The sequence below is a fragment of the Miniopterus schreibersii genome, assembly GCF_964146895.1.
Source record: "Miniopterus schreibersii genome assembly, chromosome: 5".
In the NCBI taxonomy this organism is placed as follows: Eukaryota; Metazoa; Chordata; class Mammalia; order Chiroptera; family Miniopteridae; genus Miniopterus; species Miniopterus schreibersii.
In genome coordinates, this window is record NC_138106.1 from 24,060,279 (window position 1) to 24,078,472 (window position 18,194).

The window sequence follows — 18,194 nt, forward strand, 5'->3', positions numbered from 1 at the left end:
ATGTAGTTCCTGGGCTTTGTAAAAGAGGCTTGCATTAAAAACCAAAGCAGTAAAATGAATAAAATCAAGAACTAGCACATTTTTAAAATGTAAAATTCATTTTGATAAGATTATGCTGATATAATCACAAAAGAAAATTCTGGGGCTGTGAATTCATTTAAAAAATATTGAGTAAGATGAAAGGATTTAAAATTTTCTAAATAGCAAATGATGTAGTGTGTGTGATTGTGTGTTTATGTGTTTCTCCTCTACCCACTTACAATGTTAAGACTGAAATTTATGACAAAAAAGCATGATGCGAGAAAATATTTACTTAACCTTAGAATTCAATGCCCTTTTTCTTCTCCTACCAATAAGCATTCATTATTTATAGAAATGACTATTTTGTGTGTGTGTGTGTGTTCATTCATTAATTCTTGGTTCATTAAACTTTATTCATTCATTTCTTAGAAAGGTTTTGATTTCATTAAGGAAAAAGTCCTCTCCTAGAAAGTTGTGTTCTCTGTAAATGTTTCTATTCTTTATCAATATTTCAACAGCTCTAGTTTAAAAAAATTTTTTATTGAATTTATTGAGATGACATTGGTTAATACAATTATATAGCTTCCAGGTGTACAACTTTATAATATATCATCTGTATATTGTATTATGTGTTCACCACCCAAAAGAGTATATGCACCCTTATGTTCTTTGCAGCGTTGTTTACAATAGCCAAGATTTCAAAGCAGCCTAAGTGCCCATTAGTAGATGAGTGGATAAAAAGTTGTGGAACACTACTCAGCTGTAAAAAATAACAAAATATTACTCTTTGCAACAGCATGGATGGAACAGGAGAGTATTATGCTAAGTGAAATAAGCCAGTCAGAGAAAGACAAATACCACATGATTTCACTTATATGTGGAACCTAATCAACAGCTGTTTTTTATTTCCTGTCTTCTAAACTTACGTTGACCAAGATTAGTTTTGGGAGCACATTGTTCAAATGGCGAGCCATCTTTACTCTTACCAGTAAGTGAAAATTGCAATAAAAGCTTTTAACAATTTTTTGGTCTAATTCTTGTAACAGTGCAACTGAATAATAAGTATAAAGGTGATATTCAGACTGCTGACACCCCTTTTTGTTTCTGTTGCCTTGTACACATACAAACACACACACACACACACACACACAGTAAATTAGTATATCGAAGTTATGGAGTGAGGTATAAGTATTCTTTAATTTTATAATGGATTATATTTTTAAAATCAATTTTAGGTCTCTCTTCTATTCAGTGACATTGAGCATTCTGGCATTAGGAAAATATGTACATTTGCTCCCTCTTTCTAAAGAAGTCTTGGTTATTCAAATTTAACCAAAAATATCATTGTATTTTTTTATTTATCTTTACTGTTGAAAGTATTACAGGTGTCCCATTTTTCCCCCCAAGTGACCCCCTCCACCTCGCTCTCACCCCCTCCCCAGACCTTCACCCCATTATTTTCTGTGTCCATGGGTTATGCATATATGCATATAACTTCTGTGGTTAATCTCTTTCCACCCTCCACCCCATTCCCTCTTTCCTCTGAAATATGATCTTCTGTTGCATGTGTCAATGTCTCTGGATCCATTTAGCTCATCAGATTCTTTTGTTTATTAACTTCTTCTTAAAGAAGACCCTTCAACATTTCCTGTAGTGCCAGTTTGGTGGTGATGAACTCCTTTCGCTTTTCCTTATCTGTGAAGCTCTTTATCTGACCTTCAATTCTAAATGATAGCTTTGCTGGGTAGAGCAATATTGGTTGTACTTCCATGTTTTTCAACACTTTGAATATTTCTTGCCACTCCCTTCTGGCCTGCAAAGTTTCTGTTGAGAAATCAGCTGACAGTCCTATGGGTGCTCCCTTGTAGGTAACTAATTGCTTTTCTCCTGGTGCTTTTAAGATTCTCTCTTTGTCTTTCATCTTTGGCATTTTAATTATGATGTGTCTTGCTGTGGGCCTCTTTGGGTTCCTCTTGTTTGGGACCCTCTGTGCTTCCTGGACTTGTAAGTCTATTTCTTTCTCCAGGGGTAGGGGAAGTTTTCTGTCATTATTTTTTCAAATAGGTTTTCAATTTCTCGCTCTCTTTCCTCTCCTTTGGCACCCCAATAATACGAATGTGGGCCCTCTTGAAGTTGTCCCAGAGGCTCCTTATGCTATCTTTATATTTCTGGATTCGTTTTTCTTTTTGCTCTTCTGGTTGGGTGTTTTTTGTTTCCTCATGTTCCAAATTGCTGATTTGATTCTCAGTGTCCTCTACTCTACTGTTGATTCCCTGTAAATTCATCTTCCTTTCAGTTCATGTAGCCTTCATTTCAAATTGGTACTTTATGATGTCATTGATTTTCTCAACTATTTTCATCATATTCTTACTAATATCCTTGAGCATCCTTATAACCATTATTCTGAACTCTGTATCTGTTAGCTTGCTTGGATCTATTTCATTTAGTTCCTCTTCAAGAGATTTCTTCTATTCTTTCCTTTGTGACATGTTTCTTTGCCTCAGCATTTTGGCTGCTTCCAGGTGTTTGTTTCCATGCATTAGGTAGAGCTGCTATGTCTCCTGGAATTTGTAGAGTGGCTTTGTGTAGTAGGTGTCCTGTAGGGTCCAGTGGCTCAGCCTCCCCAGTCACCTGAGCTGGGCCTTCTAGGTGCTCCCCTGTGTGGGCTGTGTGCACTGTCCTGTTGTAGTTGAGCCTTGGTTGCTGTTGGCGTCCCTGGGAGGAATTGACCCCCAGGCCAATCGGCTGTGAGGACCAGCTGCAACTACAGCCAGAGAGCTGCTGTGCTGGGGACACCCCTATGGAGCAGGGTTTACTTCAGTGGAGCTTTGGTGTTCACCAAGTACGCTCTTGAGTGTGTCATCATGGATGTGGTAGGGTTGTAATCCAGCATGGTCGAGTCTGACCACCACGTGCACTGTCCCTGGGGCCTCCTGGGAGGTGCAAAGTCAGCCTGTGCCAGTTCCTTGCCCAGGGCCACCCAGCATGAGCTACACAGCAAACCGTAGTTGGCTGTTCCTTGTGCTGGGCTCGGAGGTGCCCAGGAGAGGCCAAGCTATGAGCCAGTGCAGCTGCCGCTAGTGCCAGGCCTGGGGCCCCTTATCAAGCTGTATGGGTCCCGCTGCTGCTTGTTTGAGAGATTTTAGGAAAGTCCTAAGCATGAGGCTCGAGAGGCCACTTGCACAGAAAAGCCCCTGGAAATGGCCTGGATGAGCTGCAGGTGGGAGGGGCGGGGCCTCCGGGAATCCCGGGGCGGGGCCAAAGGTGGGAGTCAGGTGCTGGCGATTCAAACATGGCGCCTGCCTGCCGGCTGTGTGCGGGGAGGACTCGCCACAGGAGCCACGGCCTCCACCAGCCCTTCTGCCTGGGAGGAAGCCGCCCTCCAGCTCTCGCCCGGATCTCAGGCAGGTTAGTTCCCCCCCGAGTGTCCTAGGTCCTTTCAGGCTGCTGCCCGGCGCTGGGCTCAGAGGGAGCGTCCGAGTGAGTCCGTGCCGGGCCCTTTAGAGGAGCTGCTGGGGCTCCCGCAGCCTCCGCGACCCTCAGCCACAGTCCCCGCTGGTTTCAGAGCCCGGAGCTGTGGGGACGTCTCTTCCCGGCCCTGGAGCCCTGGGCTGGGGGCCTGCTGTGGGGCTGGGACCCCTCCCTCCTCCGGGAAACCCCCACCACTGAGATTCCTTCCCTGGTTTAACCCGCGGCACCGGGGGTGGGCCCTCGGCCGGGTCTCCATGATTCAGCCCCGATCCGCCCGCGTCCCCGCCCCTCCTCCCGGTCTTGGTGCTTCCTCAGGTCCCTGGTTGTGGGGCTTCCATTCAGCCAGATCTCAGGAGGCTCTGAGTGACGGTGGTTCTGTGTTTTAGTTGTAATTTTGATGTGGTTGCGGGAGGCCCTGATACCTACTCCGCCATCTTGTTTTTCCCTTGTATTTTTTTTTAAATATATATCTTTATTAATTTCAGAGAGAGGAAGGGAGAGGGAGAGAGAGAGAAACATCAATGATGAGTCACTGATCAGTTGCCTCCCGCCGCCTCCTGCTGGGGGCTGAGCCTGAAACCCTGGGCCTGTGTCCTGACTGGGAATCGAACCTCAATCTCCTGGTTCCTAGGCCGATGCTCAACTGCTGAGCCACACCGGCCTGGCTCATTGTATTTTTAGTGGCAAAGTTTACAACTGCTTATGAGTCACTCACTTTTCTTGTTCAGTTCCTACATAGATTATTTTTATTGTTCAACGTACATTTATTCATTAATTTGAGTAAAAATAATTTAATTTAAAATTATTTTTATAAGATGTGTACCTTTTTAAATATCTGGAATAGGAATTGGTTTTTAATGATCAGGAAATCTGACTTCATTTTTATGTATCTATAGGTTTTTAATCATATTCCAATTATAAGATTGCAGTTTGTTTCCAGCTTAGCATTAATATAAACAGTGCAAGTAAATACTAATGCCCTTTACTTTCTTAGATGATTTCCTTGGGTCAATAAAAACTGATATTAATATTGAAATAACTTTTATGCATACCCTCAATTGTTTTTCAGAGTTTTTAAAGCAGTATTAAACCAATAATGTATATGTGTATATTATATTATAATTTTTTAGAAAGTATCATTTCAGAAGTGTGAAGAACATCTTGGAGAGGAAAAGTATAGTGCCTGGGTGATCAGTATTAGATTATAATTTCAGTAATTGAAAGGGAAAACGATCATAGCGTGGCCTAAAGAGTGGTCATTGGATAGGAGATGAATTGAGGTCACTGAATTTCTACTTAATAATAATTTCTTTTTTTTTATTAAAAAACAGTAGACACTTTACTCTCAAGGACATTGTTTCTCATATGTTGGGAAAGTCTTGGCACTTTTCCGTTTAAAAATAGTCCTGTTGAGATATAATTTAAAATATTTTGGAAAATGTTAAGAAAGAAAGTATGCTTTAAAAAGGTAGCTACTGTAGCCGTTCTGTGTATAAGGTCAGTGGTGAGAGCCTGAAATACAGCATTCAGAGGATGAGAGCCAGTGCTTGCATGGGCTGAAGCAGCAGCAAGGGAAGTAAGAGAACTGAGCAAATTGCTGGAGAATCCTTGGGCTGGAGAACAAATCCAAGTAGAAGGTAAAGAGCGCTTTATGGTCTTTTTTTATTTTCCCCATTACAAAGGACACAGAAGTAGTTGAAATTGATATTTCCCTTAAATAAAAGTTGCTTAACCAGTGGAATAAGAGATAGCCTGAGCAGAAAATTCACAAAGAGAAAATAATGTGCTAAGAAGGCACTTAAATTCTTCTCAATACTTATACAGAAAATTAAAGTCTTCCCCTAAGAGGGAAAAGGAGCTGAGGGAAGTACCTGTAAAGGTCTTTTATTGCCAAATGCTTAAAATATCTGGAATTAAAACTCAGAGGGTATACTAGATATTCCCTTCAGGGCTATAATTGCGGAGGAAGACTTGAAAGTAAATTATTCTGCAGCCTTGGTTTAGACCAGGTACATTTAGCAGTGATTAATAACAGTTAAATTTGATATTCAAGATAACCGGCCATTAGTACTTTATCAAACCATTTTTTCTAATGTACAGTTTTTGAAAAAAAATGCATACAGAGTGTTTAGTGGTTATCGATTCTTTTAATTTAATAATATAATATAGATTAAATTATGTTTTCCCCAACTCTTATGTTAAAGCCGTAAGCCCCAGAGCATCTGACAGCAACTACATTTGAAGATAAAGCCTTTTAATAATAATTAAGGTTAAATGAGGCGATCAGGGTGGGCTAGATTCTAATTTGATTGGTTTCCTTATAAGAAAAGGAAATTTAGGTACACAGAGTCACTAGGGCCTCACATGCAGGTAAGAAAGACCATGTGAGGTCAGAGAGCAGAATGTGATCTACAAGCCAAGGAGAGAGGCCTCAGAAGGAACCAAACCTGCCCACACCTTGATCTTGGATTTCTGGTCTTTAGAAGTATAAGAAAATTGATTTCTCACAGTTAAACAAAATAAATTTGTTTAAGCCACCCAGTCAGTAGTATTTTATTGTGGCAACCCTAGCAAAATAATACAATGTGTTTCTTGGGAATAAAAGCAAAATGAACTGTGCTGTCTCTCTGTAATTGTTTTACACTATCAGAAAATCAAACGTTAGATTCACAAAATCAAAATCTTAATAACTTTATTTATGTGATGTCAGATGTTCAGAATGTTGTCATGGTGTCTAGAAGATAATTAGAAATAAGTAAATTATGAATACATAGTTTTGCAAGATAAAGAAAATGATGGCAGTTTTCACAAAGTGCAGCTGGAAAGAAAAACAAAGCAGGACAAAACAAAGCCATAAAATAAAACAACTTTCTAGATTTTCTATTGGTCTTAACTCAGTAATAAGAAAAAAAAATTGTCCTTAAATTTCAGAGATCTTAAGAAAGCTGCTAGCATTTATTACAGATGTGGCCTTAGGTATGTTACTGAATTGCACTGTGACTCATTTTCCCCCATTTAAAACATTGGTATAACGGCAATATCTATCTTACAATGTTGTCTTGTACATTAAATAAGTTAGTGAACAGAAAGCACTTACAAGTGTTTGCCACAAAGTGAATGATAAAAAAGGTAAGGAAAATCAGAAACACTAGTTCTGATTCTCAATATTATTACTAGTGCACAAATGCACTTAGCAGAATATTTTTCAGTGGATAAATATCTCCTAGACACTAACTAATGAATAAAATTAATAAAAGTAAAATTAATAAAACTAATAAAATAAAAGCACTGAGAGCAAAAGAACCCAGAAACAAGCAAAACAAAATACTAATAATATGCAAAAATTTACATATGAAGAAGCATGGAAGAGCAGAAAATATTTCTTCCTATGAAAAAATCTATAAATGTATTATAAATACACAATGATAATGGTTACTCACATTTAAAGCAGGCAAAATAAAAGCTACCTTGGAGTTGTTCAACAAGAATTCTGCTATGAGACTTGACTTGGGATGATAAACACAATAAAAGATATAAATTATGTATTGTAGAATTGTATACCTAAAACTATTTCATTTTATTAACCAATGTCACCCCAATAAATTCAATAAAAAAGAATTATGTTATGAACAAACAAGTTGAATGAAAGTTACAATGTCCAAACTACTCAATGCGATCCACAGATTCAGTGCCATCCCTATCAAAATCCTAAAGTCATTTTAAACATGAGAACTTTCTTGATTCTTTGTATGCAGAACAACAGGGCAAGAAGCAAAGGTTGCCTGGGTTTTTTCGTGTGAATCCCTTTTGTTCCTTTGGGGAAGTGTCAGAAATCATTACAGGATTGCTCCTCTTGTTAATTATAAAGCCATTCCTTAACTGCATATCAATTCTTTTATTTTTGATCTAAGAGTATAGAATTCTTGTGAATTTTCCCTCAGAGGAAGTTTCTGACAGATTTAAGATTTATTTATCCCCTCTCTTCTGTGTAAGAGTAAACTTCCTCAGTAGTTGAAAGTTGTGAGTTCCAAGATAGATGACCTTCCATTTCTAAACAGCATCATGACTTTTACTTCCATTTAAACTGCTCATTTGTTCCTTCCTTTTTTCCTTCCTTCATTTTTCCAGAACTGTTTGATAGCTCTCATTTTAAGTAAAGAAAAAAATGAAGACAATCTGATGTCAAAGTTTGCTTACTAAGAATTTTTATTAATGGGTTAATATAATAATGTATATTGTCACAATATTGAAATCATTTGTGTGGCTTAAATTCAAAGATCTTTTCTAGTCTGGCCCATATATCTTACGTTTGTTATATATTTAACTATCTGACCACAGGGGGGAAATGATTAGACCTTCATTTGAAGAGTTTATAATTATAGAATTATATTATGCTATAACATGAATTTATTTTCTTTTAAATAATAAAAATATACATATTTAGTTATAAGAGATGATTTTTATTTTTAATTAATATTTGACTACTATTAACTCATAGTGTCTTGAGTCGATTCAAGGACCCAATCCAGAGGATTTGAAAACATAAACCATAAATCCCCTTTCTATATTTTAAAATAGGATTAGGTGTCCATTTAAAAGTTACTTTCTAATTTTTAGGTGATTGTGGTTCATACTGATGTTTTAAGAAACAATACAGACAGCTTCAGAGATCCTGGATGCTTCTCTCCCTGGTGCTAACATCCTGCGTGCTAGAGTGTAGCAGCACAGCTAGCCAGCGACACTGATGCAACCCATCAGCCTTACTCAGGTTTCACCAGTTTACATGCATTCATTTGAATGGGTTATGTGTATTTTGTACACGTAATCTCTATGTAGTTTAATCACATGTGTAGAATTATGTGACCAGCATAACACTTAAAATACAAAGTATTTCCATTACAATGATTCCTCATGCTACCCTTTATAGACTCAGCCACCTGTCTCGCTCTGTGTTTTTCTAGCCTCTGGAGGTCCAGCTTTAGAACTGGCTTTCATTTTTAAACTCTCCTCCTTCCTTTTTCCCCCGTTTAATTAAAATACCATGCTCATAGTGGTTGAAAAAGGAGAAAGGTATACTGTTTTTGCTGCTTGTGAAATTTTGGTTCTTCAGTCTTACCCACAACTGTCTTCATGAATGCCTGGCATTTATGGTTCATATTTCATTTAATTAGGTGGAAGATATGGACACAGAATTAGGAATAAAGGCATATTTTGTCTGGAGGAAGAATGTTGGGAAGAGAATATATAATGATAATAACCAAATAAAATTTGATTCAACACTTGCTTGGGGTAAATCAGCATTTCTTCTATCAATTCCTGAAATGAGGGTGGAGGGGTTGAGGGAAAGACAGAATTTCCAATTGGCAGGTTAGATACTATCCTAAGATGTCAAAGAAAGTGGAGATGCCACAATGAAACAAATACACACATTTCTGATGGTAGTGTATGTGAGTTTAACTCCTTTGGAAAGTACTATGTTAATGTATACTCAAGTATTAAAATTTGACTTGGTATTTCCAAATCTGAAAGTATATTTTGAGAAAAAAATCTCTAGATGTTTGTTCTTGTCTTATCATTTCTGAACTCATATCATAAAACAAATCTAACAGACCAAAGATAGGGAAATGTATAAATTATGAAATATTTATTCAAAACAATAGTATTTTAGGAAATAAAATTAATCTTCATGCTGAATTTGTGAAAACATTGAAGCATTTAGTTTATTATGTTATATGAGAAAGTATTCAAACTGTTTTCATATGTCAAAATATGCATTGTGGGAAGAAATATGTGACTATGTTAGTTTTATGTTTGAGTGAAGTGTTGATCTTCTTTTCCAAAATTCTTTTGAAAATTCTGTATTATTTTCCTCTTTAATTAGTTTTTATCCTAAAGGAATGATAAATACAAGCAAAGTGTGATGAAATATAAGAAATAGAAAATAAATAAACAGTCCCCTATCTGTATGTGATTCTTCATTTCCATCATTGTCCCATTCCACAGAGGCAATCACTTTTAACTCATATACATTTATTCTGCTATTTTCCTAGACATTTTTACCAAAAAATGTGAACAAATTATTTCCTGATTTGTCAATTTTAAATTGACTTTCAATTACAATAGATGAACTACCTTCTAACCATACTCCCAAATAGTTCAATCAAAATTTCTTGGCTTAGAGCTTGTATGTTTTTTGTAAATGATGTATAGTTTATTTCTTTATGAATAATTTCTCTCTGCCAATCCAATAAGTGTATTATGATTAAATTTCCTTTCTTTGCATTTTTTACTATCCTTAGCATTGATAACTCATTTTTTGTGTGCTTAATTTTCTTTAAACCTATTATTAAATTATCCTTCATTGTCTAATAGCATGGCAAAATCTACCATTATATCTAATTCTATTCATTCAAAGCAGATTAAGAAGTTTGTTAGTTATGTTTGCTTTTTTCTGAAACACTGGGACCCCACATACCTTTGTTGTAATTTGGGAAGTTCTCCACTGGGCTGCTGTTTGGCTGTCAGCTGACTTCCCTTGCTTTCACTCTGGAAATCAGTCTCGTGAATTGCCTCAGTGTTATCTAATACCTTTACTGACTGATTTTTATTTCAGCATTCAAATAACTCTTGCTTTCCCATTTTTTGTGGCATTTACTTAAGAGTTTTAATCTGTACATTGCATTTTCTCTGCCTCTTCTATAAGCCCCTTCACTTTTCTTTGGGTTCTTTGCTTTTCATGTTGGAATTTTTCTGCAAATGTTTGATCTGTCTTTATGCATTATCCTTGAAGGAAGCCCTTAAGAGTTGACTGGAATGTCTTGGAAGATTCTACTCAACCAACACCTGCCAGAGACACTATAAACCTGATTGCTTGTTTATATTGCTAGGCCAAGTTAGCATAATTGTTTTAAAATAAAGATTAGTTCAAAAGATGGGGAAAAAGCAGAGCACCAACCAGAAAATTGAGCTGTATGGTTGTTTCACCTTTTTTCTTTCTTTCTGATAAGCTTAGTTCAATAGAATCTTAATCTACAATTGAATTTATTATTTTAATTTCTAAAGCAGTATGAGTGAGTTTTTTGTTGTTTTTATACCAATTTCTGAGTTTTCTTATGAAATTTTTAAGAATTGGGAGCCCTCTGGTTGCACATTTTAGGATTTGTGGTCTTTTTGCAGAGATGTAAATAACTTCCTAGGTTAGTTAAATTTTTCCAGAGAATAATTTTACAATCCATCATCAGGGAAGAAGTAACAAATTTGTTTGGAAAATGAAAAGACAACTTCACAAGGTGTGATTTGGGGCACATACGTTAAAGAATAAGCAACAATATTTCTAGCACGGAAGAGAAGAGGGTTGATAGAAAAAAACTGAAAACAAGGAGAGAGGAGATAGCTGAGTGAGAAGCCTGAAAGAATGTGAAACGCTTAGGAATCAATGAATACAAATTTCATTGGTTTATTTCCTCAGAGACTTGAAACAGGCAACAGTGGTTAACAGTGAACCTGAAAAGCCAAAAGCATATTGAAGAGGGCATTATATTTTCAAAACTCAGCCTTTCATGTATTAAGACTAAGTTTTTATGTAATAAAGTATATGAATATACTTATAATTCAGTCTGCATAGGGGTTAATGTGGAATGAGACAAAGCATCAAGCAGACACGGTGGGAGAGAAATTTAGCTTGAAAATTTTGTCTGTCTCTTATGGGAACATATGGGGCTTATATTTATATTTAATTTCAGGATACTTAGAAACTTTATATGAGGGAGAGAGACTGAATTTGATGGCATAATTGGCTGCCTCATTGCCGTATATTTAATATTTAATGTACAGTGGCATTATATTTTAGCAATTAACATGATGAACTCTGAAGCCAGACTTCCTGGATTTGAATTCCAGCTCTGCGATTTATAACACAAAGAGAGTGCGAGAGAGAGGAGAGAGTGAAAAATATCAATGTGAGAGAGAAACATTGATTGGCTGCCTCCCATACATGCCCGACCAGGGATCAAACATGCAACCTGGCATGTGCCCTGACATCGAGTAGAACCCGCAACCTCTCAGTGTACCAGATGACATTCCAACCAACCGAGCCACCAGACCAGGGCAGCGCGATGTTTTTAAGGTTCATCATGTATCGGAACTTTATTTCTTTTTGTGGCTGTATAATATTTCATGTATATAACATAGTTTGCTTATCCAGCCACTAATTGATACATTCTGTTTCCACATTTTGATTACTGTAAATTATGTGCAATGGACATTGGCATACAAGCATCTGTTTGAATTTGTGTTTTCAAATCTTTGGGGTATATATTTAGGAGTAGCTTTTCTGGGTTTTATGATAATCCTATGAGAGAGAGACAATGAGAAAGAGACTTATTATAAGGAATTGGCTCACATGACTGCAAAGCCTTACAAGTCCAAAATCTGCAGGACAGGCTGGCAGACTAAAAATCCAAACAAAAGTTGATGCTGCAGTTAAAATTCAAAGGCAGTCAGTTGCTGGCAAAATTCCTTTTTCCTCAGGAGAGGTGAATCTTTTTTCTATTAAGGCCTTCAACTGACTGGATGAAGCCTACCCAAGTAGTGGAGGATTATGCACTTTACTCAAGATTTACTGATTTAAATGTGAATCTCATCTGAAAAAATATCTTCACAGAAACTTCTAGAATAATGTTTGGCCAAATATCTGGAAAGCCAAGTTGACACATAAATTAGTCATCACACCAAATAATTCAGCTTTGGGACTGTGTAATAATTGTAACATAACCCATGGAAATCATTTTAGTACTAGATAGAGTCAACTACTCAAATATTTTCTAGGAAATAATACTTCAGTGCTTGTATGTGATAAACTTTAACCATTGATTTCAAAACAAATCTAGTATAGATTTTTATTTGGGTACTTTAATCAGACAAGTTTTATGTCTGAAATATCTCATTTCACATAATTTCTATAAAATCCAATGTACAAAAAATGAGATGGTAATAACACATTTTAATTTGTAGCAGTTGCAATGTAGTTAAAATAGGCAATCTTTTGTTTTTTAACATTAGCCTAACATACAGATAATCATAATGCAGTGCACTCTATTATGTGGTTGCCTTAATTAAGGATGAGTTCATTTTTTTAAACTTATCAGTTTTGTAAATATTTTTCCTAATATGTGTGCTCCAGTATCATGTCAAAAATTAGAAGAAATGGTAGGTATGCACAAATTTTGTCTGCCTACTTATTATACTGCATTAAGTAAATGATTTTTGTAGTCAACTTTTAAGGTAGAATGAAAACTGAAACAGAGAACTAGGTGTAGATTCTAGGTATGGCTCAGCAACAATAATATGTGACTTTGGAAGAATGGTTTAATCTCTTGGAGCTTAACTATCCTTATTTGCCAATTATACACAAATATTAGTTTAAATTTTGATAGAATATATACAAATATCAAAACATTTAAAATATATAAGTATTTTAATATGAATGAAAATGAGATCATAGAAATCAAAGCCTTTACTACTACAGTAGTAAATGATACTTTGGTATAGTTATGGATTGTGTTTTATGCTTTTGATAAGCTCTCTTCTGCCCCAGAGTCCTTCCTGTATCCAATTTGTCATTGCCTAGGATGGAATGCCATCCTAGGAAAGCAGAAAAAAATGATTCTGAGTATAAAATTTCATGTGCTTTTATGTTGTTATGTCCTGCAATTTTGAGTTTCAATCCCTGAGGCAGTCTGAGTATAAATTATATTCCATAAAATACTGTGGATTTGCAAGAATGCATACTTAGGTAAGAGCCAGGAATTTAGCTTACCCTGACACCATGCTGTATATTCTCTTTTTGCCTCTCCTGATGCATTCTCTACCTGCTCTGTGTCTCAGAATTCTCCGTGGTATAGCCTGTGCCAGTGATCTCCCCTGACCTCTGGCAGAATATCAGAGTTGGGGTAGAGAGTACAGTCAGAGCTCTCTTGCTATCCATCACCATAAGTTGGCTGTATCTTTTTTCTAAAGCCCACAGGTCTTATACTTGAATCAGTTATTCTTTTCCATACAGTTACTTGCTTTTATTTGAAAATCTGTTATCTCCTTTAGCATTGTTTCTAGTTCTGGAGAATAGCAACATCCTGTATTGGTTGAACCAATCATTACTTGGAAATAGTCTATTAAACTCTCCTTAATTGCTCCACTTGGGTATGCCATCTTGTCTTGCGAGAACATTAGCACAGTCCCAAATGCTTTCAATATTTTTAGACTGTTACTGGAGTGTACAAGAAGAGAAATTATCTAGATGTGAGTATACATTGAAGGACTCTACTGAAACAAATCTGGTCTCTTGTTTGTGTTGTATTTAATTCCAGCACCCTGGAATTGGCCTTCACTGTTTGTTAAATTGCCTGGAGGACGTTGAACCCTGATCAAGGCATGAAACATGCTGATTGAAAGTGTTGCTTGGTAGTTATAGGTCTATGAAATTTAGAGATGGTTTGTATCAGCTAGTCAGCATTTTTTATTGATAACAGTGAGATTGATGATATGCACCTGATCTCCATGAGATCTCTGGAGTAATTTGCCATTGGGGCTGGTTAGGTACAATATGCCTACATGACCAGAAGCCTCAGAGGAGTGCCTATTTTTTTCTCTGGTTCTGAGCCCAGATATACTCCTAACCTGAGAGGAAAAGTGTATTTGATACAGCCCTACATAGGGAGGACAGTTGTAGCTCACATATGGCTTCTTGGACACCTTACTATGAGGCAGCCTTTATCTGCGATGCATGTCCTTACTTTAATGCTGTTGCTAAATTGTACTATTTTCCTGCAATAGTCTATTCCTGTGTAAATGTTTTTATTTTGGGTCATATGAGTTTCTTTGGCCTCATGTTTTATAAATAGCCTGAAGCACTGGCAAGCCTCATTGAATTTGCCTGTATGGTATCTGACATAGTCCAGAAGTGGTAGGATAGAGATGGTTGCTTGAGCTCTTTAGTCAGAGGGGCATGAGAAAGCTTTGTTAGGGTTTTATGTACCAGTGTGTGATTAATCTTCTGTTTCAGGTGTGCCCAAGAAAGGTATGGATATAGTATTGACAATTACTATATCCATGTATAGAGAAGCCTTGATTCAAAGAAGGAGGCCCCAGCAACACTTTGCATAACCTGACTCTGTGAGACTTGCTGGGGGTGGAGATGACTCAGAAGATCCTGCTGGGGTGGGATTATTGCAACCAAAAAACATATAAGCTCACCCTCCAAGTAGTTTATTCCCTATGTCCCAGATCATAGAACCTACTCTGAGGTGAGGAGATTTGTTTTGACTGGCAAAAACACATAATAGATTAAGATTTTCAATATTACTTGGTAAGGTTTTTCTATCATATAATGTAATAAAGCTTATTTTATAAATTATGTACATTAATAGAAAGTAAAGTTACATTTGTAATACCTGAGGTTCTAGCCTGAGAATGATCTCTGTTGAAAATGTTGAACTTTTCCCCAAGTGACACAGAAAACTTATAAATTAACCACCTTAAAGGAATCTTATCCAGTAAACCATATTTACTGACTATGTGGTAGAAAATGAATAATATTTAGAACAAAATAAAAAAAGGCCTGTTCAAAATAATATTACAATAATATAATCACAAATAAATGTATAATTTATTAGTTTAATAAATCGTGTGAATTATGAATATAAGAACATGGTCCTAGGTTTCTATTTATATCTTTTTATAGCATTGTCAGGCTTAGTAGTGGAGGAATTGATCAATGAAGGTGTCTTTGCTGAAAAAACATTTGCATTAAAATGTAAAAGATCAAAAGGAAATAAATAGGCAAGTTTGAATATAGTAAGAGAGGGACCAGATGTGAGGAGGAAAAAGGGGAAAACGTTCAGTTAAAAGAAGGGTTTTGCTCAATATCTCTATAAAGAAATTCCCCTACTATGAGACATGCAACTGAGAATCTCTTTTTTGAGTGGTGTGTATGTGTGTGTGTGTGTGTGTGTGTGGATGTGTGTTTCGAAAGCAACTGCAATAACATAGAATTTATTAACAAGAATTTATTTTATTTTTAAGACTTTCACTTTAGTTAAAGATCACAAATTCAAGTTTCTCAAAAAAAATAAAAGAAATAATACTAGAAAGTGGAAAACTAAAAAATTCATGTTCATCTAGAGTGGCCAATTACAAATACTAATAACAGTATTATTGAGTAACCATCCCAGGCCAAGGACCATACCAAGTGTTATGTGCTATTACTAATTGTGCTAAAATAATGACAGCCATGCAAGGAGGCAGATAATGATACTGACCCTTCTGTACTGATGAGGAATCTGAAATCTAATAACATTACTTCTTTAATTTTCACCAGTTTGAAAAAATATTGATCTTCCACAGTGAAACTTAAAATATTAATCTATCTACAGGTAGATAAATTAATAAAGTTACCTATGCTTATATTTATTATGTTATAAAAAGTCTGAGATAGGAACATTAATTTGTTTTCACTAAATAGGGTAAGGACTTTTTTCCTATCAGTGTGCAAATGGGGCCTCCTCTTCTTGTAAGAGAAACCTAATTCATGTAGGCTTTCCTCAAGGTCTCAACCTATGTGCCTCAAGGGTGATTGATGGGCTCTGAGCAGTCTAATCTAATCCTGATAAACCCATTCTCCCTTGCCAGGAACTGACTTAAAAAGGGCAAGCCTAAGCAAATTTGGTTACTTAACCTGAGAACATTTAATACATGCTTCCTGGAAAGAAACTTATTTACTATTAAAATACAGCCTGTGGAAGACAGGCTTTCTTGCTTACATCTGTGCATGAGGAAGCATAGCTCCAGGGATGCTGCAGTTAAAGGGTCCAGTCTCAGTCTCAAGTTGTAGCTCACATGGTAGGAGCAGAGTTAACCAGTGAATTCACTGCATTCTTTGGGCAATAAAATTTGTCTAGGGTCAATCATCTACCTGTCTTCTCTGTAGGACTCTGGTTTTGTAAATTAGTGAGAGTGTGTGTGTGTTAAGCCAAATTAAGTTTTATGTTAATTTTATTTACCTAATTAATTTACTATTAATATATTCAGCTTCAAATGATAAAGCAGCAGTGTTTTGAGGAGAGTTTTCCAAGCACACAGGAAAAGAAGGGGAGTTTTAGGAAGCTGAAAGGAATGGGGGAAAAAGGAAAGCATGACAAGTAGCCTGGGACCAAAGAAATTTCAATAAGCAGACGTTAAAATTAGGTTGGAGATGGTTTAAAATTTTGGGGAAAATATGTTCTATTGCAATTGATTGCTTAGTTAGTGAATCATTAGTAAAATTAATGTATTTACATATGCAAATATACATATGTTTAAAAATTATATAGATTTTCTGCCATAAAGTTTAGTGAGAAAAAAAAGAATGAAATCGTAAGAATCATAGTAGTCATAAAAATAAAAACGGAAATATGCATAAAATCCTATAAACAAACACAACAGAATATTTTATGAAACTGCATATATATATATATATATATATATATATATATATATGTATACATATATATGTACATCCAAGGAAAGATTTCAGATATTAGAATATGTATATTTGATGAGAGAAGAAAGTGGTACCAGAGATCACAAATAATGTGGAAAAAAATAAAATCGTGTGAGTTTCCATGAATTTACATTTATGGTGTACAATAAACTGAGGAATTAAGACACTTTTCCCAAGGTCTAAAAAAAACACCTGTGTGAATGTGTATATATGACTTATTAATGTGAAAATGTATGCTACTAATTGACAAAATAAGCTTGTTTCTCTTAGTTAATAGAGCTAAAATATTTAATTGTTTTGGAAGAATATCAATGTTGCTTTGTATAACTTAAAATGCAATAGTATAAAAATCCCTAATATCAAAGACATGAGTATATGTATACACCTCTTTGAATTCTACCTTATTTGGCAAAACATGAAAATTTCATATTGTATATCTTTCTGAGTAGTGTGTGTGTGTGTGTGTGTGTGTGTGTGTGTGTGTAAGACAGAAGGAGAGAGAGGAAGAGAAAAAGAAAGAAGTAAGAAGTAATTTTTTAAAAAAATGTTTAAAGAAAAAATGCAGAGAATGCATTAAAAGTATATAACTAGGAAATAGTATATAATATTAACACAAAAATACTGTCGTCATTACCTGAAATTTATATTTTGAGGGAAATTTTATAACATACTATTCCCAGAGTGATAGTAATCAAAACATAGAGTATACTTACATTAAATAAACTACTTGAATTTTCAGAACTTTTTTCAAAATAATCATTTTCTAAGAACTCCTTTTGTGCCATCAGAATGGAGTTAGCTTTAACACTCTTACTTTCAATTCCTCAGGATCATAAATCCTTTCAAATGCAATGGAACCCTAAAAATAGTCTCTTGAAAGTAAGGATTAATCAGACACTGCTCCTGTTATCAGTTATTTATATACCATTTTCCCAACTGAGCCTCCCTACCACCATAATGACCTGAATGCATGCAGTGCTCAGCTGCTGAGGCAACGCTTACAGCTGATTTTATTGCTTTAGACACATTGAACAACAGAAGAGCCCATCAGCACAGAAATGTTAGGATGCCAGGAGTGTGTTCCAATCATTTGCAATAGGAAATCACTCTAGAGCATGAATATACATCAGACCTCGTGTCTTCTTCTTTCTTTTAATAAAAAGAACTC